Genomic DNA, 27,042 nt, shown 5'->3' with positions numbered 1-27,042 from the left:
TTATGTACAAGGAAGCAGCAGTTCTTAGTGTCTGTACCCCACACCTGGATTACTTCTCCTTTGTGAGTTGTCAATTTACTTCCTGAAGCAATTGCTGTAACTGTGTCACAGTCTGATTGAGACTTACAGACATTTCTTTCTCAGGAGTCTCCATTTCTAGGGAAATGTCACTATTCTCAGTAACAACAGTGTCTCTAGCAGCTTTGAGTGAAATTTTTGAGTGAAGAAAGTTTAGTGACTGTTAAGCCTTATGCAGCAACTCATCAGCTACTTTCTTTCTCTCGGTTTGTTTGTTTTGAAGTTTTGAGTGTGTTTCATTTAACTGTCTTGAGCTCTCTGTCACATAAGTTGGTCACTCCATCTCAGCCTTCTCTTGCTCCATTTCCAAATGTTCTCTTTCTCTTCTCAGCTGCTTCATCGTCCTTTGAGATTCTTCAGCTTTAATTTTCCACTTACTTTCTTCTTGCTCCACACTTCTCTGAAGCTTTTGCAAAATCCCTTCTGTTTCTGCAAGGACCAATTTGTATTTGTATTTTTCACATTCCAACTGTAGCACCATGTGCATTTCATTAGCTTCTTTCAGTCTGTGCTCCAAAACCTTGACCACCTCTGTGTCCAAAGTTCCAGCTATGCACGCTTTTGCCTTCTCTTCAAAGCCATGCAACCTTTCACTGTAATTCAAATTAGAAGGGATAGACACCATTGAAAATAACCTCTTGAGAAGGTCTTTGGACTCAAACTCAATAGCTTCTACTTGTTGCTGTCTTTCACTGTTTTTTTTTTCCTCTGATGTTCAGCAGCATTCTTCCAAGACTAACTCATTGCAGAGATAGTTATTTCTTTCTCTTTTTCTGAAATTACTCTTTGTAATTTTTCTTGAGAGGGAAAAGATGCCTGTTGGTGGTTCTGATGATTGAGTTGGGACTTAAATAATTTGTTTTCATCTTGCACCTCCTTTAACAGCTCTGATTTCGTAGAAAGATCACTCTCTATGTCTTTCAATTTAGCTTCTATTCTCTTAATTTCTTTTCTTTCAACATACTTTCCAGTTCTTCAACTGTGTGCTCTTCCCTCTCTCTGTCAGGTCTCTGTCCCTGTCTTCTAAAGCAACCTGCATGCTGTTCACCTGCTCTTCCTTGTCTCTTAATCAGTTCTGCAGCTCTGGACTTGAGAAGTGACAGACAGCTGGTGAGCCTTTTCAAGATGGGCATTCCCATTTCTTCTTTTATAACTTCTATTTCCTGTTTCAAAGCCTGAACAGTTTTCTCCTTATTAGCAACTTTGAGAAGTTCAACTTCTAGAAGCTCTTCCACAGACTTGATCTGTCTGTCCATCATTCTCATGGGTCACTCTCTTAAGATCTTCAGTTAGAGACACAAAAGAAACCTGATGGCTCTGCTTAGCCTTCAACTCTTGAACTTCTCTCATCAGGGTGGAGTTCTCTGTTCTTATGGCATTCAACAATTCTTCTCTGGTGACCACCTGAATGAGTCTAGCTTCCAGCAATTCTTTGACAGTTCTTGACTTCTCATCTTTTTCTTGAATGCATTTTTCCATTTGTTCCACAACATCTTTATTAGGTTGTTGAGAAACAACGGTCTGCAACTTTTGAACTTCCAATTATAATGCTTTATTTATTCTGGTCATTCAGAATCTTAAATTCTTCCATTTTGCTGGCAACCTCGTGCTGCAGCAGCTCCCCAAGCAGTCTTATTTTATCATCCTTTATGTGAATATTCTTCTGCATCTTCTCCACTTCAGGTGTGGCCTGCAATTTCTGCACTTCAGCTTTTAATAAGAAATTAATATTCTGTACATCCTTAAGCTCCTCCTCCTTGCTTGCTAAATGATCCTGTTCACTTGCTAATGAATCTTCAGTCTGCTTTAGCTGTTTATTCTTTTCTGCAATCACCTTATGTAAGTCTTCTGCTAGAACTGAAGCAGAGATCTGAGCTGCTGTCTGGGAATGGAATTGTTGAATCTGAGCTTTCAAAGCCTCATTTTGTTCCAAAATCTCCTGCATTTGTATTTGCAGAGACTCTTCTTTGCTTGCCCTCTTTTGCTCTGATTCCATTAACTGTGTCAGTCTTTGCTCCGACTTCTGTTTTGATACCAAGGTGTCTGTGAGCTTCCTATGTAGACTCTGGACTTTATTTTCTTTGGCCACAAATTTACTTTGTAAGTCTTGCTGTGCAGCCTCATGCTCTACCATCCTCCTCCTGACATAGCTTTGAACGTCTTCCCACTGCCTCTCAGCTTCTTGTAGTTGAACCTTCAACTGGGTAGTAGCTTGTTCTGCATTCTTCTTCTGGACTCCCTCTTGCTGCAACTTTCCTGTCTTCTCATTCAGCTTGCTCACCAGCCTCCCACAATCTTGGCACAGTTTATTTAGCTCTGCAGTCTGCTTGCTTTTCAGCTGGTTTGTAGTGTTACTGACAGCATCTCTCAGGATACCATCTTCCTACTTCAAATGAGCTATTTCTGCTTCCATTTGTTCCTGAACTTGCTGAAACTTCATCTTCAACTGCTGAGTTTCTTGGTAACTGACATGCATTTTGTTTTGAAATATATTGTGTTTCTTTTCTAGTGTTCCAATCTGATCTTTCATCCTTGCTATAACAACACTGCTTCTTTCGTTCTCTGTCATCATTTTCTGAGTCAACTGCTTACAGCACTCCTTTGTGGCAGTAGCATCTTCCTTCATGGCAATGAGCAGCTTCTCCTTCTCCTGAAGCTGATGCAGAAGACCACTCAATTCTCCTTTATTTGACTTCTTTAAAGCATCTTTTATCATACCAGACTTTTCCTTCAGCAGGTCTACAACACAAAGAGCCTCATCTTCAGAAAACTTCACAGTCTTCAAGGATAAAAGAAAATCTTTAAATTTCACATCAGCATTTTCTTTGTCAGTTTCAATCTTCAGCTTTTTTTGTTCTAGATTTCTGGATTCCTTCTACATGATCAGGTTTAATCCTATCAATAATTTCTCTCTTATCCACCACGAGATTTGAGTTAGCATTATCCATCAAAGGAATGCAGGTAGTTGCATGAATAAGGGGCTCATCCACCAAGATGTTTTCTGTCTTTTGCTTCTTTGACAAGTCTTTCTTCTTTCCTAGTCCACCTTCTTGTTTAGTGTCTCGATGGAAAAGTAATACTTCTTGCTTTTTTAAAGGTGCCATCAGCATTTACATCTTTTAATCTTGTTCATTGCTTCCACTTTTAGATGTCTTCTGCCCTGCTTTCTTCTTCAAGGCAGCTGCTTGGGGTGGGGCTGCTTGTAACTAGGACAAGTTCTACTTTTTTGCCTGAAATCTTTGATGCATCACTTTCTTTGGTGATCTGCTCTTCTTTTTTTTTTTTTTTTTTTTTTTTTTTTTTCTGTGTACCATATTTTCTTTTTCTATTTATTAGGTTGAAATGTAAGCTTAGTTTTTAATACCCTGTTATGAACACTCAGAAAATGAACAAGAATATGTAGTATCTCTATAGTAGGACTTAGAATCCATTATGTAGAGACCCACTGACTGGAATTTCTGGGTTGCATGGTATTTCTGGTTTTTTTTTTTTTATATTTTTATTACATATTTTCCTCAATTACATTTCCAATACTATCCCAAAAGTCCCCCATAGCGCCCCCCACTTCCCTACCCACCCATTCCCATTCTTTTGGCCCTGGCATTCCCCTATATTGGGGCATATAAAGTTTGCAAGTCCAATGGGCCTCTCTTTCCATTGATGGCTGACTAGGCCATCTTTCGATACATATGCAGCTAGAGACAAGAGCTCCGGGGTTCTAGTTAGTACATCATGTTGTTCCAACAATAGGGTTGCAGATCCCTTTAGCTCCTTGGGTACTTACTCTAGCTTCTCCATTGGGAGCCCTGTGATACATCCAATAGCTGACTGTGAACATCCACTCCTGTGTTTGCTAGGCCCCAGCATCGTCTCACAAGAGACAGCTATATTTGGGTCCTTTCAGCAAAATCTTGCTAGTGTATGCAATGGTGTCAGCGTTTAGAAGTTGATTATGGGATGGATCCCTGGATACGGCAGTCTCTAAATGGTCCATCCTTTCATCAAAGCTACGAACTTTGTCTCTGTAACTCCTTCCCTGGGTGTTTTGTTCCCAAATTTTTTGAAGGTGCACAGTGTCCACACTTTGGTCTTCATTCTTCTTGAGTTTCATGCGTTTAGCAAATTGTATCTTAAATCTTGGGTATCCTAAGTTTTGGGCTAATATCCACTTATCAGTGAATACATATTGTGTGAGTTCTTTTGTGATTGTGTTACTTCACTCAAGATTATGCCCTCCAGGTCCATCCATTTGGCTAGGAATTTCATAAATTCATTCTTTTTAATAGCTGAGTAGTACTCCATTGTGTAAATGTACCATAATTTCTGTATCCATTCCTCTGTTGAGGGACATCTGGGTTCTTTCCAGCTTCTGGCTATTATAAATAGGGCTGCTATGAACATAGTGGAACATGTGTCCTTTTTACCGGTTGGGACATCTTCTGGATATATGCCCAGGAGAGGTATTGCTGGATCCTCCGGTAGTACTATGTCCAATTTTCTGAGGAACCGCCAGACTGATTTCCAGAGTGGTTGTACAAGCTTGCAATCCCACCAACAATGGAGGAGTGTTCCTCTTTCTCCACATCCGCGCCAGCAACTGCTGTCACCTGAATTTTTGATCTTAGCCATTCTGACTGGTGTGAGGTGGAATCTCAGGGTTGTTTTGATTTGCATTTCCCTGATGATTAAGGATGTTGAACATTTTTTCAGGTGTTTCTCTGCCATTCGGTATTCCTCAGGCGAGAATTCTTTGTTCAGTTCTGAGCCCCATTTTTTAATGGGGTTATTTGACTTTCTGGAGTCCACCTTCTTGAGTTCTTTATATATATTGGATATTAGTCCCTTATCTGATTTAGGATAGGTGAAGATCCTTTCCCAATCTGTTGGAGGTTTTTTTGTCTTATTGATGGTGTCTTTAGCCTTGCAGAAGCTTTGTAGTTTCATGAGGTCCCACTTGTCAATTCTCGATCTTACAGCACAAGCCATTACTGTTCTATTCAGGAATTTTTCCCCTGTGCCCATATCTTCAAGGCTTTTCCCCACTTTCTCCTCTATAAGTTTCAGTGTCTCTGGTTTTATGTGAAGTTCCTTGATCCACTTAGACTTGACCTTAGTACAAGGAGATAGGAATGGATCGATTCGCATTCTTCTACATGTTAACAACCAGTTGTGCCAGCACCATTTGTTGAAAATGCTGTCTTTCTTCCACTGGATGTTTTTAGCTCCCTTGTCGAAGATCAAGTGACCGTAGGTGTGTGGGTTCATTTCTGGGTCTTCAATTCTATTCCATTGGTCTATTTGTCTGTCACTATACCAGTACCATGCAGTTTTTATCACAATTGCTCTGTAGTAGAGCTTTAGGTCCGGCATGGTGATTCCACCAGAGGTTCTTTTATCCTTGAGAAGAGTTTTTGCTATCCTAGGTTTTTTGTTATTCCAGATGAATTTGCAGATTGCACTTTCTAATTCGTTGAAGAATTGATTTGGAATTTTGATGGGGATTGCATTGAATCTGTAGATTGCTTTTGGCAAGATAGCCATTTTTACAATGTTGATCCTGCCAATCCATGAGCATGGGAGATCTTTCCATCTTCTGAGATCTTCTATAATTTCTTTCTTCAGAGACTTGAAGTTTTTATTATACAGATCTTTCACTTCCTTAGTTAGAGTCACGCCAAGATATTTTATATTATTTGTGACTATTGAGAAGGGTGTTGTTTCCCTAATTTCTTTCTCAGCCTGTTTATTCTTTGTGTAGAGAAAGGCCATTGATTTGTTTGAGTTAATTTTATATCCAGCTACTTCACCGAAGCTGTTTATCAGGCTTAGGAGTTCTCTGGTGGAATTTTTAGGGTCACTTATATATACTATCATATCATCTGCAAAAAGTGATATTTTGACTTCATCTTTTCCAATTTGTATCCCTTTGATCTCCTTTTGTTGTCGAATTGCTCTGGCTAGGACTTCAAGTACAATGTTGAATAGGTATGGAGAAAGTGGACAGCCTTGTCTAGTCCCTGATTTTAGAGGGATTGCTTCAAGCTTCTGACCATTTACTTTGATGTTGGCTACTGGTTTGCTGTAGATTGCTTTTATCATGTTTAGGTATGGGCCTTGAATTCCTGATCTTTCCAAGACTTTTATCATGAATGGGTGTTGGATCTTGTCAAATGCTTTTTCCGCATCTAACGAGATGACCATGTGGTTTTTGTCTTTGAGTTTGTTTATATACTGGATTACGTTGATGGATTTCCGTATATTGAACCATCCCTGCATCCCTGGGATGAAACCTACTTGGTCAGGATGGATGATTGTTTTGATGTGTTCTTGGATTCGGTTAGCAAGAATTTTATTGAGGATTTTTGTATCAATATTCATAAGGGATATTGGTCTGAAGTTTTCTATCTTTGTTGGGTCTTTTTGTGGTTTAGGTATCAGAGTAATTATGGCTTCATAGAATGAGTTGGGTAGAGTACCTTCTGTTTCTATTTTGTGGAATAGTTTGTGAAGAACTGGGATTAGATCTTCTTTGAAGGTCTGATAGAACTCTGCACTAAACCCATCTGGTCCTGGGCTTTTTTTGGTTGGGAGACTATTAATGACTGCTTCTATTTCTTTGGGGGATATAGGGCTGTTTAGATCATTAACCTGATCTTGATTCAACTTTGGTACCTGGTATCTGTCTAGGAACTTCTCCATTTCATCCAGGTTCTCCAGTTTTGTTGAGTATAGCCTTTGGTAGAAGGATCTGATGGTGTTTTGGATGTCTTCAGGATCTGTTGTTATGTCTCCTTTTTCATTTCTGATTTTGTTAATTAGGATGCTTTCCCTGTGCCCTCTAGTGAGTCTGGCTAAGGGTTTATCTATCTTGTTGATTTTCTCAAAGAACCAGCTCCTTGATTGGTTGATTCTTTGAATAGTTTTTCTTGTTTCCACTTGGTTGATTTCACCCCTGAGTTTGATTATTTCCTGCCGTCTACTCCTCTTGGGTGAATTTGCTTCCTTTTGTTCTAGTGCTTTTAGGTGTGTTGTCAAGCTGCTAATGTGTGCTCTTTCTAGTTTCCTTTTGGAGGCACTCAGAGCTATGAGTTTTCCTCTTAGAAATGCTTTCATTGCGTCCCATAAGTTTGGGTATGTTGTGGCTTCATTTTCATTGAACTCTAAAAAGTCCTTAATTTCTTTCTTTATTCCTTCCTTGACCAAGGTATCATTGAGAAGAGTGTTGTTCAGTTTCCACGTGAAGGTTGGCTTTCTATTATTTATTTTGTTATTGAAGATCAGCCTTAGTCCATGGTGATCTGATAGGATGCATGGGACAATTTCAATGTTTTTGTATCTGTTGAGTCCTGTTTTGTGCTCAATTACGTGGTCAATTTTGGAGAAGGTACCATGAGGTGCTGAGAAGAAGGTGTATCCTTTTGTTTTAGGGTAAAATGTTCTGTAGATATCTGCCAGATCCATTTGATCCATAACTTCTGTTAGTTTCACTGTGTCCCTGTTTAGTTTCTGTTTCCATGATCTGTCCATTGGTGAAAGTGGTGTGTTGAAGTCTCCCACTATTATTGTATGAGGTGCAATGTGTGCTTTGAGATTTACTAAAGTTTCTTTAATGAATGAGGCTGCCTTTGTATTTGGAGCATAGATATTCAGGATTGATAGTTCCTCTTGGAGGATTTTACCTTTGATGAGTATGAAGTGCCCCTCCCTGTCTTTTTTGATGACTTTGGGTTGGAAGTCAATCTTATCTGATATTAGAATGGCTACTCCAGCTTGTTTCTTCAGACCATTTGCTTGGAAAATTGTTTTCCAGCCTTTCATTCTGAGGTAGTGTCTATCTTTTTCTCTGAGATGAGTTTCTTGTAAGCAGCAAAATGTTGGGTCTTGTTTGTGTAGCCAGTTTGTTAGTCTATGTCTTTTTATTGGGGAGTTGAGTCCATTGATATTAAGAGATATTAAGGAAAAGTAATTGTTGTTTCCTGTTATTTTTGTTGTTAAAGTTGGCATTCTGTTCTTGTGGCTGTCTTCTTTTAGGTTTGTTGAGGGATTACCTTCTTGTTGTTTCTAGGGCGTGGTTCCTGTCCTTGTATTGGTTTTTTTCTGTTATTATCCTTTGAAGGGCTGGATTCGTGGAGAGATAATGTGTGAATTTGGCTTTGTCGTGGAATACTTTGGTTTCTCCATCTATGTTAATTGAGAGTTTGGCTGGGTATAGTAGCTTGGGCTGGAATTTGTGTTCTTTTAGTGTCTGTATAACATCTGTCCAGGATCTTCTAGCTTTCATAGTCTCTGGTGAAAAATCTGGTGTAATTCTGATAGGCTTGCCTTTATATGTTACTTGGCCTTTTTCTCTTACTGCTTTTAGTATTCTATCTTTATTTAGTGCATTTGTTGTTCTGATTATTATGTGTCGGGAGGTATTTCTTTTCTGGTCCAGCCTATTTGGAGTTCTGTAGGCTTCTTGTATGTTCATGGGCATCTCTTTCTTTAGATTTGGGAAGTTTTCTTCTATAATTTTGTTGAAGATGTTTGCTGGTCCTTTGAGTTGAAAATCTTCATTCTCATCCACTCCTATTATCCGTAGGTTTGGTCTTCTCATTGTGTCCTGTATTTCCTGGATGTTTTGAGTTAGGATCTTTTTGCATTTTCCATTTTCCTTGATTGTTGTGCCCATGTTCTCTATGGAATCTTCTGCACCTGAGATTCTCTCTTCCATCTCTTGTATTCTGTTGCTGATGCTTGCATCTATGGTTCCAGATTTCTTTCCTAGGGTTTCTATCTCCAGTGTTGCCTCATTTTGGGTTTTCTTTATTGTGTCTACTTCCCTTTTTAGGTCTAGTATGGTTTTGTTCATTTCCATCATCTGATTGGATGTGTTTTCCTGTTTCTCTTTAAGGACTTCTACCAGTTTGGTTGTGTTTTCCTGTTTTTCTTTAAGGACTTGTAACTCTTTAGCCATGTTCTCCTGTAGTTCTTTAAAGTCCTTCTTGATGTCCTCTACCATCATCATGAGATATGCTTTTAAATCCAGGTCTAGTTTTTCAGGTGTGTTGGGGTGCCCTGGACTGGGCGAAGTGGGAGTGCTGGGTCCTGATGATGGTGAGTGGTCTTGGTTTCTGTTAGTAAGATTCTTACCTTTACCTCTCGCCATCTGGTAATCTCTGGAGTTGTTATAGTTGTCTCTGTTCAGAGGTTGTTCTTCTGGGGATTCTGAGTATCCTCTGTCAGCAGACCTGTACAGACTAAGTTCGGCGGAGTCCCGGAGCCAAGATGGCGCTCCCTGCAGGGCAGGTCACTGTCCTCCGACTGGGAGGGTGCCGGATGTCTGCGGCCCCTAAAGGGTGCTGCCTCAGCAGCTCTGTGGCTCCCGCCTGTCCCAGAAGCCGTCTGCCCCCGTGGTCCCCACTCTGACCTGTAGAGACTAAGCTCGGCGGTGTCCCGGAGCCAAGATGGAGTTCCCTGCAGGGCAGGTCACTGTCCTCCGACTGGGAGGGTGCCGGATGTCTGCGGCCCCAAAAGGGTGCTGCCTCAGCGGCTCTGTGGCTCCCGCCTATACCAGAAGCTGTCTGCCTCTGTGGTCCTCACTCTAACCTGTAGACTAAGTTCAGAGGAGTCCCGGAGCCAAGATGGCACTCTCTGCAGGGCAGGTCTCTGTCCTCCGGCTGGGAGGGTGCCGGAAGTCTGCGGCCCCAAAAGGGTGCTGCCTCAGCGGCTCTGTGGCTCCTGCCTGTCCCAGAAGCCGTCTGCCCCCGTGGTCCCCACTCTGACCTGTAGAGACTAAGCTCGGCGGAGTCCCGGAGCCAAGATGGCGCTCCCTGCAGGGCAGGTCACTGTCCTCCGACTGGGAGGGTGCCGGATGTCTGCGGCCCCAAAAGGGTGCTGCCTCAGCGGCTCTGTGGCTCCCGCCTATCCCAGAAGCTGTCTGCCTCTGTGGTCCTCACTCTAACCTGTAGACTAAGTTCGGCGGAGTCCCTGAGCCAAGATGGCGCTCTCTGCAGGGCAGGTCTCTGTCCTCCGGCTGGGAGGGTGCCGGAAGTCTGCGGCCCCAAAAGGGTGCTGCCTCAGCGGCTCTGTGGCTCCCGCCTGTCCCAGAAGCCGTCTGCCCCCGTGGTCCCCACTCTGACCTGTAGAGACTAAGCTCGGTGGAGTCCCGGAGCCAAGATGGCGCTCCCTGCAGGGCAGGTCACTGTCCTCCGACTGGGAGGGTGCCGGATGTCTGCGGCCCCAAAAGGGTGCTGCCTCAGCGGCTCTGTGGCTCCCGCCTGTCCCAGAAGCTGTCTGCCTCTGTGGTCCTCACTCTAACCTGTAGACTAAGTTCGGCGGAGTCCCGGAGCCAAGATGGCGCTCCCTGCAGGGCAGGTCACTGTCCTCCGACTGGGAGGGTGCCGGATGACTGAGGCCCCTAAAGGGTGCTGCCTCAGCAGCTCTGTGTCTCCCGCCTGTCCCAGAAGCCGTCTGCCCCCCGTGGTCCCCACTCTGACCTGTAGAGACTAAGCTCGGCGGAGTCCCGGAGCCAAGATGGAGTTCCCTGCAGGGCAGGTCACTGTCCTCCGACTGGGAGGGTGCCGGATGTCTGCGGCCCCAAAAGGGTGCTGCCTCAGCGGCTCTGTGGCTCCTGCCTATCCCAGAAGCTGTCCGCCTCTGTGGTCCTCACTCTAACCTGTAGACTAAGTTCGGCGGAGTCCCGGAGCCAAGATGGCACTCTCTGCAGTACAGGTCTCTGTCCTCCGGCTGGGAGGGTGCCGGAAGTCTGCGGCCCCAAAAGGGTGCTGCCTCAGCGGCTCTGTGGCTCCTGCCTGTCCCAGAAGCCGTCTGCCCCCGTGGTCCCCACTCTGACCTGTAGAGACTAAGCTCGGCGGAGTCCCGGAGCCAAGATGGTGCTCCCTGCAGGGCAGGTCACTGTCCTCCGACTGGGAGGGTGCCGGATGTCTGCGGCCCCAAAAGGGTGCTGCCTCAGCGGCTCTGTGGCTCCCGCCTGTCCCAGAAGCTGTCTGCCTCTGTGGTCCTCACTCTAACCTGTAGACTAAGTTCGGCGGAGTCCCGGAGCCAAGGTGATCTGCTCTTCAAGTGAAGGTTTTTGTTTCTTCTCCTTCTTTCTTTCCCTAACACTACTGGAAGTTTCAACCACATTCAATGGAGCAAGTACAAACTGTTCATCCTCCATGGGTGAAGCATTGGATAATTTAAAGTCCCGAGATACATGCTCAGAATCAGATTCATGAAGGGCCTCATTCTGGATTTCTTCTTCTTTTTTTTTTTTTTTTTAAATTTTTTTTTTTTTTTTTAGGAAAGTTCTTCCTTTTTATTGAAAATACTTCGTTCATACAATATATTCCAATCATGGATTCCCTCCCCTGCCTCCTTCCGGCTCCTCCCCACCGTCCCAATCACCCATGCTTATAATTTTTTTTTTAATATATTTTTATTACATATTTTCCTCAATTACATTTCCAATACTATCCCAAAAGTCCCCCATAGCGCCCCCCACTTCCCTACCCACCCATTCCCATTCTTTTGGCCCTGGCATTCCCCTATATTGGGGCATATAAAGTTTGCAAGTCCAATGGGCCTCTCTTTCCATTGATGGCCGACTAGGCCATCTTTCGATACATATGCAGCTAGAGACAAGAGCTCCGGGGTACTGGTTAGTACATCATGTTGTTCCAACAATAGGGTTGCAGATCCCTTTAGCTCCTTGGGTACTTTCTCTAGCTTCTCCATTGGGAGCCCTGTGATACATCCAATAGCTGACTGTGAACATCCACTCCTGTGTTTGCTAGGCCCCGGCATCATCTCACAAGAGACAGCTATATTTGGGTCCTTTCAGCAAAATCTTGCTAGTGTATGCAATGGTGTCAGCGTTTAGAAGCTGATTATGGGACGGATCCCTGGATACAGCAGTCTCTAAATGGTCCATCCTTTCATCACAGCTACGAACTTTGTCTCTGTAACTCCTTCCCTGGGTGTTTTGTTCCCAATTCTAAGAAGGTGCACAGTGTCCACACTTTGGTCTTCATTCTTCTTGAGTTTCATGCGTTTATCAAATTGTATCTTATATCTTGGGTATCCTAAGTTTTGGGCTAATATCCACTTATCAATGAATACATATTGTGTGAGTTCTTTTGTGATTGTGTTACTTCACTCAAGATGATGCCCTCCAGGTCCATCCATTTGGCTAGGAATTTCATAAATTCATTCTTTTTAATAGCTGAGTAGTACTCCATTGTGTAAATGTACCATAATTTCTGTATCCATTCCTCTGTTGAGGGACATCTGGGTTCTTTCCAGCTTCTGGCTATTATAAATAGGGCTGCTATGAACATAGTGGAGCATGTGTCCTTTTTACCGGTTGGGACATCTTCTGGATATATGCCCAGGAGAGGTATTGCTGGATCCTCCGGTAGTACTATGTCCAATTTTCTGAGGAACCGCCAGACTGATTTCCAGAGTGGTTGTACAAGCTTGCAATCCCACCAACAATGGAGGAGTGTTCCTCTTTCTCCACATCCTCGCCAGCATCTGCTGTCACCTGAATTTTTGATCTTAGCCATTCTGACTGGTGTGAGGTGGAATCTCAGGGTTGTTTTGATTTGCATTTCCCTGATGATTAAGGATGTTGAACATTTTTTCAGGTGCTTCTCTGCCATTCGGTATTCCTCAGGCGAGAATTCTTTGTTCAGTTCTGAGCCCCATTTTTTAATGGGGTTATTTGACTTTCTGGAGTCCACCTTCTTGAGTTCTTTATATATATTGGATATTAGTCCCTTATCTGATTTAGGATAGGTGAAGATCCTTTCCCAATCTGTTGGTGGTTTTTTTGTCTTATTGATGGTGTCTTTAGCCTTGCAGAAGCTTTGTAGTTTAATGAGGTCCCACTTGTCAATACTCGATCTTACAGCACAAGCCATTACTGTTCTATTCAGGAATTTTTCCCCTGTGCCCATATCTTCAAGGCTTTTCCCCACTTTCTCCTCTATAAGTTTCAGTGTCTCTGGTTTTATGTGAAGTTCCTTGATCCACTTAGACTTGACCTTAGTACAAGGAGATAGGAATGGATCGATTCGCATTCTTCTACATGTTAACAACCAGTTGTGCCAGCACCATTTGTTGAAAATGCTGTCTTTCTTCCACTGGATGTTTTTAGCTCCCTTGTCGAAGATCAAGTGACCGTAGGTGTGTGGGTTCATTTCTGGGTCTTCAATTCTATTCCATTGGTCTATTTGTCTGTCACTATACCAGTACCATGCAGTTTTTATCACAATTGCTCTGTAGTAGAGCTTTAGGTCCGGCATGGTGATTCCACCAGAGGTTCTTTTATCCTTGAGAAGAGTTTTTGCTATCCTAGGTTTTTTGTTATTCCAGATGAATTTGCAGATTGCACTTTCTAATTCGTTGAAGAATTGATTTGGAATTTTGATGGGGATTGCATTGAATCTGTAGATTGCTTTTGGCAAGATAGCCATTTTTACAATGTTGATCCTGCCAATCCATGAGCATGGGAGATCTTTCCATCTTCTGAGATCTTCTATAATTTCTTTCTTCAGAGACTTGAAGTTTTTATTATACAGATCTTTCACTTCCTTAGTTAGAGTCACGCCAAGATATTTTATATTATTTGTGACTATTGAGAAGGGTGTTGTTTCCCTAATTTCTTTCTCAGCCTGTTTATTCTTTGTGTAGAGAAAGGCCATTGATTTGTTTGAGTTAATTTTATATCCAGCTACTTCACCGAAGCTGTTTATCAGGCTTAGGAGTTCTCTGGTGGAATTTTTAGGGTCACTTATATATACTATCATATCATCTGCAAAAAGTGATATTTTGACTTCATCTTTTCCAATTTGTATCCCTTTGATCTCCTTTTGTTGTCGAATTGCTCTGGCTAGGACTTCAAGTACAATGTTGAATAGGTATGGAGAAAGTGGACAGCCTTGTCTAGTCCCTGATTTTAGAGGGATTGCTTCAAGCTTCTGACCATTTACTTTGATGTTGGCTACTGGTTTGCTGTAGATTGCTTTTATCATGTTTAGGTATGGGCCTTGAATTCCTGATCTTTCCAAGACTTTTATCATGAATGGGTGTTGGATCTTGTCAAATGCTTTTTCCGCATCTAACGAGATGACCATGTGGTTTTTGTCTTTGAGTTTGTTTATATACTGGATTACGTTGATGGATTTCCGTATATTGAACCATCCCTGCATCCCTGGGATGAAACCTACTTGGTCAGGATGGATGATTGTTTTGATGTGTTCTTGGATTCGGTTAGCAAGAACTTTATTGAGGATTTTTGCATCAATATTCATAAGGGATATTGGTCTGAAGTTTTCTATCTTTGTTGGGTCTTTTTGTGGTTTAGGTATCAGAGTAATTGTGGCTTCATAGAATGAGTTGGGTAGAGTACCTTCTGTTTCTATTTTGTGGAATAGTTTGTGAAGAACTGGGATTAGATCTTCCTTGAAGGTCTGATAGAACTCTGCACTAAACCCATCTGGTCCTGGGCTTTTTTTAGTTGGGAGACTATTAATGACTGCTTCTATTTCTTTGGGGGATATAGGGCTGTTTAGATCATTAACCTGATCTTGATTCAACTTTGGTACCTGGTATCTGTCTAGGAACTTCTCCATTTCATCCAGGTTCTCCAGTTTTGTTGAGTATAGCCTTTGGTAGAAGGATCTGATGGTGTTTTGGATGTCTTCAGGATCTGTTGTTATGTCTCCTTTTTCATTTCTGATTTTGTTAATTAGGATGCTTTCCCTGTGCCCTCTAGTGAGTCTGGCTAAGGGTTTATCTATCTTGTTGATTTTCTCAAAGAACCAGCTCCTTGATTGGTTGATTCTTTGAATAGTTTTTCTTGTTTCCACTTGGTTGATTTCACCCCTGAGTTTCATTATTTCCTGCCGTCTACTCCTCTTGGGTGAATTTGCTTCCTTTTGTTCTAGTGCTTTTAGGTGTGTTGTCAAGCTGCTAATGTGTGCTCTCTCTAGTTTCCTTTTGGAGGCACTCAGAGCTATGAGTTTTCCTCTTAGAAATGCTTTCATTGCGTCCCATAAGTTTGGGTATGTTGTGGCTTCATTTTCATTGAACTCTAAAAAGTCCTTAATTTCTTTCTTTATTCCTTTCTTGACCAAGGTATCATTGAGAAGAGTGTTGTTCAGTTTCCACGTGAAGGTTGGCTTTCTGTTATTTATTTTGTTATTGAAGATCAGCCTTAGTCCATGGTGATCTGATAGGATGCATGGGACAATTTCAATATTTTTATATCTGTTGAGGCCTGCTTTGTGACCAATTATGTGGTCAATTTTGGAGAAGGTACCATGAGGTGCTGAGAAGAAGGTATATCCTTTTGTTTTAGGATAGAATGTTCTGTAGATATCTGCCAGATCCATTTGATTCATAATTTCTCTTAGTTTCACTGTGTCCCTGTTTAGTTTCTGTTTCCATGATCTGTCCATTGGTGAAAGTGGTGTGTTGAAGTCTCCCACTATTATTGTATGAGGTGCAATGTGTGCTTTGAGCTTTACTAAAGTTTCTTTAATGAATGTGGCTGCCTTTGTATTTGGAGCATAGATATTCAGGATTGATAGTTCCTCTTGGAGGATTTTACCTTTGATGAGTATGAAGTGTCCCTCCCTGTCTTTTTTAATGACTTTGGGTTGGAAGTCAATCTTATCAGATATTAGAATGGCTACTCCAGCTTGTTTCTTCATGCCATTTGCTTGGAAAATTGTTTTCCAGCCTTTCATTCTGAGGTAGTGTCTATCCTTTTCTCTGAGATGAGTTTCCTGTAAGCAGCAAAATGTTGGGTCTTGTTTGTGTAGCCAGTTTGTTAGTCTATGTCTTTTTATCGGGGAGTTGTGTCCATTGATATTAAGAGATATTAAGGAAAAGTAATTGTTGTTTCCTGTTATTTTTGTTGTTAAAGTTGGCATTTTGTTCTTGTGGCTGTCTTCTTTTAGGTTTGTTGAGGGATTACCTTCTTGTTGTTTCTAGGGCGTGGTTCCTGTCCTTGTATTGGTTTTTTTCTGTTATTATCCTTTGAAGGGCTGGATTCGTGGAGAGATAATGTGTGAATTTGGTTTTGTCGTGGAATACTTTGGTTTCTCCATCTATGTTAATTGAGAGTTTGGCTGGGTATAGTAGCCTGGGCTGGAATTTGTGTTCTTTTAGTGTCTGTATAACATCCGTCCAGGATCTTCTGGCTTTCATAGTCTCTGGTGAAAAATCTGGTGTAATTCTGATAGGCTTGCCTTTATATGTTACTTGGCCTTTTTCTCTTACTGCTTTTAGTATTCTATCTTTATTTAGAGCATTTGTTGCTCTGATTATTATGTGTCGGGAGGTATTTCTTTTCTGGTCCAGTCTATTTGGAGTTCTGTAGGCTTCTTGTATGTTCATGGGCATCTCTTTCTTTAGATTTGGGAAGTTTTCTTCTATAATTTTGTTGAAGATGTTTGCTGGTCCTTTGAGTTGAAAATCTTCATTCTCATCCACTCCTATTATCCGTAGGTTTGGTCTTCTCATTGCGTCCTGTATTTCTTGGATGTTTTGAGTTAGGATCTTTTTGCGTTTTACATTTTCCTTGATTGTTGTGCCGATGTTCTCTATGGAATCCTCTGCACCTGAGATTCTCTCTTCCATCTCTTGTATTCTGTTGCTGATGCTCGTATCTATGGTTCCAGATTTCTTTCCTAGGGTTTCTATCTCCAGTGTTGCCTCATTTTGGGTTTTCTTTATTGTGTCTACTTCCCTTTTTAGGTCTAGTATGGTTTTGTTCATTTCCATCATCTGTTTGGATGTGTTTTCCTGTTTTTCTTTAAGGACTTCTACCTGTTTGATTATGTTATCGTGTTTTTCTTTAAGGATTTCTAACTCTTCAGCAGTGTTCTCCTGCAATTCTTTAAGGGATTTTTGTGCTTTCTCTTTATTGTCTTCTGCCTGTTTAGCAGTGTTCTCCTGCATTTCTTTAAGTGTGTTATTAAAGTCCTTCTTGAAGTTCTCTATCATCATCAGGAGATATGCTTTTAAATCCGTGTCTAGCTTTTCCGGTGTGTTGGGGTGCCCTGGACTGGGCGAAGTGGGGGTGCTGGGTTCTGATGATGGTGAGTGGTCTTGGTTTCTGTTAGTAAGATTATTACGTTTACCTTTCGCCATCTGGTAATCTCTGGGGTTAGTTGTTATCGTTGTCACTGTTTAAAGATTGGAGCAGAAGCTGTGTTCCACTCACCAGCAGTCTCTAAATCCTGCGGTGGGGGTCGTGGGTAGCTGACGGTACCCCGGTGCTGGACCAGCCGGAAGAGGCCTGTGGTCCTACACAGGCCGTTTTTCTGCTTCCCTAACTAATGCAGTCTCTGGTCCCGCGTGCAATTGGATTGGAGCAGAAGCTGTGTTCCACTCTCCAGAAGTCTTAAGATCCTGTGGTGGGTGTTGTGGGTAGCTGGTGAGTGTCAGCCGACCCTGCGCCCCAGCTGCCCCGGTGCTTTTCTGACCGGAAGAGGGTTGTGGCCCTATGTAGGCCGGATTTCTCTCTCCCCAACCAGAGCAGTCTCAGGTCCCGCGTGATTGGACTGGAACAGAAGCTGTGTTCCACTCACCAGCTGTCCCAAAATCCTGCGGCGGGGGTCGTGGGTAGCTGGCGGGTGTCAGGCAACCCTGTGCTCCCGCTACCCCGGCGCTGATCCGGCCGGATGAGGCCTGTGGCCCTACTCAGGCCGGTTTCTGCTTCCCTAACTAATGCAGTCTCAGGTCCCGCGCAATTGGATTGGAGCAGAAGCTGTGTTCCACTCACCAGCAGTCCCAAAATCCTGCGGCGGGGGTCGTGGGTAGCTGGTGGGTGTCAGGCAACCCTGCGCTCCCGCTACCCCGGTGCTGACCTGGCTGGATGAGGCCTGTGGCCCTACTCAGGCCGGTTTCTGCTTCCCTAACTAATGCAGTCTCAGGTCCCGCGCAATTGGATTGGAGCAGAAGCTGTGTTCCGCTCACCAGCAGTCCCAAAATCCTGCGGCGGGGGTCGTGGGTAGCTGGCGGGTGTCAGGCAACCCTGCGCTCCCGCTACCCCGGTGCTGATCCGGCCGGATATTGCCTGTGGCCCTACTCAGGCCGGTTTCTGCTTCCCTAACTAATGCAGTCTCAGGTCCCGCGCAATTGGATTGGAGCAGAAGCTGTGCTCCACTCACCAGAAGTCTTAAGATCCTGTGGCGGGTGTTGTGGGTAGCTGGCGAGTGTCCTGGATTTCTTCTTTTTATTCTTCTTTTCTGCCTTCTTTTGATCTGTTTTTGTAGAAATCAACTTTTCTCATTTTTTGTTTTGTAAGAACTTCATCATACAATGTTTCTTTCATGAAAAGCTGGAAGAAAAGGAAAATGACGGTAATAACTACTGAAGGGATGAGGACAATGAAATACGTTGACTCATACAGCTTCATGGTCTTCTCACTCTCTCTCTTGTTTTAAAAAAAATTTTTATTAGATATTTTCTTTATTTACATTTCAAATGTTACCCTTTTTCCTAGTCCCCCACCCTGAAAATCCCCTATCCCCTCCCCCTGCTCCCCAACCCACCTACTCCCATTCCTGGTCCTGGCATTCCCTTATACTTGGGCATAGAGCCTTCATAGGACCAAGGGCCTCTCCTCCCATTTATGATTAACTAGGCCATCCTCTGCTACATATATAGATAGAACCACAAGTTCCACCATGTGTTTTCTTTGATTGGTGGTATAGTTCCAAGGAGCTCTGGGGGGTACTGGTTAGTTCATATTGAGGTTCCTTCTATGGGGCTTCAGTCCACTTCAGCTCCCTGGGTATTTCTCTGGCTCCTTCATTGAGGACCTTGTACTTTGTCCAGTGGATGACTGTGAGCATCTACTTCTGTATTTGCCAGGCACTGGCAGAGCCTCGAAGAAGACAGCTATATCAGGCTCCTGTCAGCAGGCTCTTGTTGGCATCTGCCTAGTGTCTGGGTTTGGTGGTTGTTTATGGGGTGAATCTCCAAGTGGGGCAGTCTCTGGATAGTCATTCTTTCAGGTTCTGCTCCAAACTTTGTCTCGGTAGCTCCTTTCATGGGTATTTTGTTCCTCATTCTAAGAAGGAACTAAGTATCCACACTTTGGCCTTCCTTCTTCTTGAGTTTCCATGTGTTTTGTAAATTATATTTTGGGTATTCTAAGTTTCTGGGCTAATATCTACTTATCAGTGAGTGCATATCATGTGTGTTATTTTGTGATTGGGTTACCTCACTCAGGATGATATCCTCCAGATCCATCCATTTGCTTAAGAATTTCATAAATTCATTGTTTTTAATACCTGAGTAGTACTCCATGTGTAAATGTAACACATTTTCTGTATCCATTCTTCTACTGAGGGACATCTGGGTTCTTTCTAGCTTCTGGCTATTATAAATAAGGCTTCTATGAACATAGTGGAACATGTGTCTTTATTACAAGTTGGAATATCTTCTGGGGATATACCCAGGAGAGGTATTGCTGGATCTTCCAGTAGTACTCTGTCCAATTTTCTGAGGAACTGTCAGACTGATTTCCAGAGTGGTTGTACCAGCTTGCAATTCCACCAGCAATGGAGGAGTGTCCCTCTTTCTCCACAGCCTTGCCAACATCTGCTGTCATCTGAATTTTTGATTTTGGCTATTCTGACTGGTTTGAGGTGGGATCTCAGGGTTGTTTTGATTTGTTTTGATCCTGATGATTAAGGATGTTGAACATTTTTTGAGGTGTTTCTCAGACATTTGGTATTCCCCAATTGAGAATTCTTTGTTTAGCTCCGTTCTCCATTTTTAAATAGGTTTATTTGATTTTCTGGAGTCCATCTTCTTGAGTTCTTTGTATATATTGGATATAAGTCCCCTATCAGATTTAGAATTGGTAAAGATCCTTTCCCAATCTGTTGGAGGCCTTTTTGTCTTATTGACAGTGTCTTTTGCCTTACAGAAGCTTTGTAATTTTATAAGGTTCCATTTGTCAATTCTTGATCTTATAGCACAAGCCATTGCTGTTCTGTTCTGCTGTTCTGTTCAGGAATTTTCCCCCTGTGTCTATATCTTCAAGGTTTTCCCCACTTTCTCCTCTATAAGTTTCAGAGTCTCTGGTTTTTTGTGGAGTTCCTTGATCCACTTAGACTTGAGCTTTGTACAAGGAGATAAGAGTCTTCTCTTAATGTGAGCTTATGCAGAATCATGCACAGCAGGAATCAGGCCGGGATGACATGGCAGCACAAGCTCTACCTTCAGGTAGTGCACTCAGAGGCCCCTCCGCAGTGGCTTATCACTGCAGTTCTAATCACTCATTCTGTTTTTGACAGTAGACACAGCTGGTTTTGGTCATATAGCTTGTCTATATAGTGGATTCCAGGTCAGCTAGGGTTACATAGTGAGATTCAGAGAAAAAGATAGAAAGTTAGAAACAGTTAGTTAATTGATTGATTATTATTTTTTTCATATTTGAGACAGGGTTTCACTATATAGCCCAAGCTAGAGAAAATGTGCAATTCTCCTGCCTTGTCTCAGGTTCCAGATGTTGAGATGTCAGATGTGCACTCCCATACCCATCTACCAGGTTCAAAATACTTTGGATCATTCTTCTTCTTCCTCCTTCCCTTTTCATTGTTAACTAACAAACTCAAATGATGTATGAAGTGGAGATCTTAGTTGGTAGATTTGTATTGTAGATCAGACCCCATATTAAATACCATCTCTGTGTCTACATGTTTGCTAAAATATACAAGTTCTAAACATATAAGATGAAGGGACTGTAGCTAGCTCCAGCATGGGTATGTGTTGAAACCTACTTCTAATAAAGAAATACAAACAAGCTAAGATTGTCTCAGAGAGCTGCTTCCTTAAGGATTGTCAGAGAAGGCCTTTGCCTAAAGGATCTGTAACACTAAGATTCTCAAAGAACACTTTTCTCCCTTCCCCACTCACTGTTAGCCCAACCAGGATCCTTATCCTCCAGGATTCTGTTTCACACTCTCCTGGCCTGGTGGGCATGTGGCCAGAAGGGAAGAGGTGGACTGTGGACCCTACCCATTCTGGACTTCATCCAGTCCTCTCTAAGCAGGTATACTGTCAGGTGCTCAGACACCCTGAGAAGAGAGATGGAATTTGGTACCATAATAAATAAAAAAAGTAAACTTAGCTTTTTGAAAAGATAAAACATTTCCCTCTGCTGTAGCTTCTTCCTCACGCTCTTCTGGCTCCCAGTGAACTGATTGCCTCATGCTCTTCTTTGCTAATGGAATATTTGGGTGAAAGTTGAAGGAATTGTGAAGCTCTGACAAATTCTCTTTATAAATTACAGTCTGGTTTTGTTTTTGAAAGGAGTACTTATTCATTACCAAAGTTCAGAGAAGGAGAATTCATGTAGCCCTCGTCTGGACACTAAAATCTGTCCCTGAGCTTTCCAAAAGGACTGAGGCTGAGTCGCTGGGCTTGGCTTCATAGTCCCATTCAAGATACCACTGGGACTGTAAATGCTTGCTGCTCAGTCAATTTCTTGTAAATAGCTCCACATAATAGGAGCACATATTTTGTTTTGTATTGTTGATTTTGGAATGCACTCTCCAGGGTCCAGTGTAGTCATCATGCTTATTTTTGGAGCCTCTCTGATCTGTGCTTGTAGGAAAGTAAGCAGGCAGCCTCTAGGCACTTTACTATGCATGTTTTCTGCCTTGGGTGACACTGGGATTCACTCAATCTTCTGAGTGCAACTTAAAATTTAAAAGACTCTGAAACATAATTTCTCCTGCCATGCAAGTCCATCAGAACCCGAGTCAGTGGGAAGAGGCACCTGTGTACTTGATCTCACCCGGCTATAGATACTGTGGTTGACTTCTAATGGTTCTGTCCTCTCTGTTTCAGCTCTTAATTATGCATGGTTAGATTGAAACAACCATATCCTTTCCTTCAGAGAATCCACAATTGATTACCTAGGACATCCCTGAACACACACACACACACACACACACACACACACACACACACACAGAGAAACCACAAACAAACAAACTGATTATTTCCATTAATTTTCCAAGTGCATATATTGTAACCTCAGACAAATGCCAACCATGTGTTACTAACTTGTATATGGAATTGAAAAGTATATAATAAATATCATAAGAAAGAATTGAAAATGAACAAAGGTAGGACCTTGTGACATGACTCAGTGAGTAAAGGTCATGTGAGCTTGCTATGTTTGCTATATGAGTTTGATTCATGCCACCCATTTGAAAGCAGACACACACCACACCTGTATTCATGGACATGTGTACTCACATACATTCTAATAATACTTCCTTCTAAGAATAAAGGTAAACAAAAAGCATGGACACTGACTTGGCTAGTTTTATGTCAAGCTAGAGTTAACTGAAAGGAGGGAAACTCAGTTGAGAAAATGCCTCCATAAGATCCAGATATAAGACATTTTCTTAATTAGTTATAGATGGGGGAGGGCTCAGCCCTTTGTGGGTGGTACCATCTCTGAGCTGGTGGTTATGAGTTCTATAAGAAAGCAGGCTGAGCAAGCCATGGGTATCAGCCAATAAGCAGCACCCTCTCTAGCTTTCGCATCAGTTCCTGTCTCCATGTTCCTGCCCTGTTTGAGTTCCTTCCCTAACTCATTTCAATAATAGAATACAATGTGGAAATGTAAGCCAAATAAACCCTTTCCCCCTAAACTTGCTTTTTGGACATAGAACTTGGTCACAGCAATTGAAACCCTAACTAAGACAGTGTGTTCTCATGGTTATGCCACTGAACCCAATGTGCTTGCCTCTTGGTGAGTGTAAAGCCAAAAGCAACTGCTGCAGGACATTTGATCACATTGTGAATCCCAAGATTGTGAATTGGAAAAACCTTGTTGTGGTATGGCTCAGCCATAGCACACACCTTTTATCCAAAAGCTTTCTGTTTACTGTAAACAAGTGGTTGCAATGTGGCTCAGTCCTAACCCATACCTTTAACCCAAAAGTTTTCTGTAAACAGGATTAAATAAAGTCAACAATAGGTCAAGAAACAGAACAAGCAAACAATTGAGTGGAAATGAACATCAGAAAACCCAGGAGAGAGAAAGGAGGGTCTTTGAGTTGAAGGGTATTTAAGAATGGAGAAGGAGAAGTAGGAGGAGAAGGAGGAAGAAGAGGAGGAACAGGAGGAAGAGGAACTTTTCCTTCTTGTACATCAGTGTCCTGAGTCTTCATTTGGTAAAATAAAATATTTAGGATTTTGTTTTAAAAACAACAAACAACCAGGACATAAGAGTAGAGACATATATTACTCACAGCAGTGAGATTGTCTGGAATGAAATGCTATCCATAAAAGAAGATTCAAGGGGCCTTTTACAGGGAAACCCATACATATCATCTACAAAATCACAGCTCTTACCTCAAAGGGAATAAGAATTGATTCTTAAGCAAGATATGGATAATCATGGTGCATACATGAATTTAGATTGCTCTAAATGACATCTTCCAGTGTGGAAATGATTTCATGAAACTTCTATAGCTCTAGAGTAAAATGAAGTCAGAATCAAGTCATTTCTCAAATACAGATGAAAACAGGTAGACTGGTTACAAAGAAGCAGGAAACTCTCTGGGTATTAGGTTTTGGATGCCACCTGATGGCACTTTTAGCTCTTGGGTTGGTAGAAGTTAACTGTCTGTTAATGTACCCTAGGAGGTTTTAGCTTGTGGTCACAGAGATGTTCAGACACAAAGGTGGACAATGATTGGCTATTTCAGGCACTATGGTTCTTAGTTTTGTTGGGTTGGCACAATCTCGAACAACCTGGGAAGAGAATCTCAAGAAAAGGTTGTCTAGATAAGGTTGGTATACAGGCATATCTATGGGAGATTGTCTAATATACTATTTGAGGTGGAAAGACCTGGTCGTTGTGGGCAGCACCATTTCTTGGGTGTGTATCCTGCACTGGATGAGAGCAGAGAAAGCAAGCTGAGCACTATTTAGCATGCATATATTCATTCCCTCTCGGATTTTGACTATGGATGTGACTAGCTGTTTCAAGTTCTTGAAACCTTAACTTCCTTGAAATGATCGACCATAGCCTGAAATTGTGAGTTAAAACTTCTCTTTCTTGACTTGCTTTTTGTCAGTGTGTGTGTGTGTTTAATCACAACAACAGAAATAAAATGAGGATAGATACATACTAAAGATATCCCAAGATAATTTGGCAGTAGATCTGCTATATTCCAACTCTACAACAACAAAATTCCAATCATTCAACCAGCTTTGTAGAATCCTTAACTAAAGTGTGGCTCCCCCCTGCCCCCTGCTCCCCAGGAACTTTACTTTATAACGTTCATATTAGAAAGCACATTTCTGGAGCTTTGGCTCTGTAGTAAAGAACATTTGTTGCTCCTGCAAGTCACAACTATCTGTAAGTCCACTTTAGGGGATCCTTCCATGGGCACTGAGCATGAACATGATGCCCATATATACATAGAGGTTTTCTCAGTTTAGATGCACCTTTTAATTGTTTTTTATTTGTTTGTTTTCAAGACAGGCTTTCTCATGCAGCCATGGATATCACTTTTTAGACCAGGGTGCCTCTCATCTGCCTCTGCCTCCTGAGTGCTGGGAGTAAAAGTGTGCACCACCACTGTCCAACAGAGGTACATTTCTGAGCATGCTGCACTTAGGTCATTTATCACATATTCAAAAAAGAAAGCAGCAACAACTAACACTTCTGGGTAGAGAACTTGGTATTATAGTGAGCAAAGTCATTTAAAAGAATGAGTCAGAGTGATTTGGTAGCCTCAACGGCCTCCTCATAAAGTTTTCCAAAGAGCTCTAGTTAAAAAAAAAAAAAAAAAAAAAAAAAAAAGAACTACTTTGAAGGTGCATTAAGAATTTGAGGGTGTGGTGGAGAGGATTATTTTTATGTAGCTCAGGCTGGCCCCAACTTCCTGATACTCTTCTTTCCTTAGTCTCTAAAATGCTTGGATTACAGGCATTGGCATATTCCAGCCCAGCTAAGACTCTTTTAAAGAGTCACCAGTTTTCTCTATATATCCACTCATGAGTTTGTCCCCAGAGGTGCCTTCTTCACTTAGCAGCTAGCAAAGTGCCCTGGATTCAGCCAAATGATGCAAATCCCTGTTGAATTATTCTACAAAGATTGTTTACTTACTTACTCCTAGGTACATGGATGATGACCAGGAGCCTATCTCTCTAGCCATGCTATGTTTTACTAATAATCTCAATTCTAAGTCAGCATGATGTAATGAACAATGTTTAAGTTCTGGGTTCAGACAAGGCCAAGGTATGACCTCAAAATACATTTATTGACTATATACTATTAAACATGCATTACAGGCCTCTTCTATGCCTTGCTTTGTTTTTTCTATCTATGAGACAGGAAATGAATACAAGGTTCAAATGAGGCAAAAGGAGACATAATGTCTCCTTTTCAAGTCAGGGTTAAGACTATGAACACAAAATGTTCATCAAGAACTGATTTTGAGGGAATTGTTTCCTATGAAGAGAACTTTTGGTGGCCCTTTGTTGTGACTGCTGATTGCACACATCTGGAAACTATGACAACCAGTTTGCTTTGAGTTCAACTTGGCCTCAAATATTGCTCTCTATATGGCAGCTTTTAGCCCTTAGTTTTCCCCAACACATCATAGCTTGTCTCAAATTTAGGCAAAAGAGGGGCTGCCAAAGGAAACGCACGCCTGGAAGGACCTGAGGTCTGTATCTGCCAGTCCCATTAGAAAAGTGTCTCTGAAGATTTTGTGGGTTTTTAAAATAAAAATACATTAGGGAATTTTAGTATGGGTTTTCAAATGAGAGATACGGATGTCATGAAGGGGATAAGTTAACTTCTTCAAATCTGCAGAGATAATTAGATGTAGAATTCAAAGAAGATGCAATAAAGACAGGAAATGCAGGAGAGGGAAGGGACCAAAAAAGCTTTTTTAAAAATTTATTTATTTTCAAAAACCTTATACCTAAAACCTGTGTCCATTGTCACTGGGGGAAAGAAATAAGATTTGACCAGCTGAACATGCCATGAAAGGCTGGGCAGGGGTTCAGTGGAGAGTACTTTCACAGCATAGATGCAATCCTGCATTTTACTCCAGGAAAACCAAATAACTAAACAAAATTTCTAAACACACCTTATAATCAACATTGAATCATAATTTCAAAACAAAACAAAACAAAACAAAATAAAAACAGAGTTTTGTAAAATATTCCTAGCATTATTGGGTCTTTTGAATCACCTTTCATTTGGTAACTTACAAGGTATTTTAGGATCAATATTAATTATCCAAGAAGTCAATGGATAGCAATATCCCTTCAATGTGTCAAGCACTGTTCTGGATGCCTGGAATACAGAACATTTGGAACAAAAAAAATCTTCCAGATGTCATCTGTTGTACAGATCAAATACTGGTAAATATACATTTTGGGGGAAGGGGGTTAAAGAATACTAAAAATTAAGTCAGCTATCTGCATTTGCTAGGTAACTTTTCTCCTTCCTTCCTTCCTTCCTTCCTTCCTTCCTTCCTTCCTTCCTTCCTTCCTTCCTTCCTTCCTTCCTTCCCTTCCTTCCCTTCCCTTCCCTTCCCTTCCCTTCCCTTCCCTTCCCTTCCCTTCCCTTCCCTTCCCTTCCCTTCCCCTTCCCCTTCCCCTTCCCCTTCCCCTTCCCCTTCCCCTTCCTTCCTTCCTTCCTTCCTTCCTTCCTTCCTTCCTTCCTTCCTTCTTTCTTTCTTTCTTTCTTTCTTTCTTTCTTTCTTTCTTTCTTTCTTTCTTTCTTCCTTTCCTAAAAAGCTTCCACTTTTCTCTTGTTGCTTTGGTTCCCAGAAGGGCCCGTTTAACTTCAAAAGACAATTTTAGGTTTCCACTATGCTGCACCATCACCTTCCTTGTCTGCAGTCAGAGAGGGACAACTGTAACTGAATACAGTGGATTCTCCTCTAGACGAGTGTGAAACCTACT

The 27,042-nt window shown here is 42.0% G+C and overlaps 1 pseudogene; it reads right to left on the bottom strand.

The window, feature by feature from the left end:
* Positions 1 to 49: 49 nt before the first annotated feature.
* Positions 50 to 18,493, bottom strand: LOC110285101 (kinectin-like; annotated as a pseudogene).
* Positions 18,494 to 27,042: the final 8,549 nt, after the last annotated feature.

The sequence above is a fragment of the Mus caroli genome, unplaced genomic scaffold (genome assembly GCF_978045245.1).
Source record: "Mus caroli unplaced genomic scaffold, Mus_caroli_1 scaffold_19, whole genome shotgun sequence".
In the NCBI taxonomy this organism is placed as follows: Eukaryota; Metazoa; Chordata; class Mammalia; order Rodentia; family Muridae; genus Mus; species Mus caroli.
This window is presented reverse-complemented; position numbering and strand designations above follow the sequence as displayed.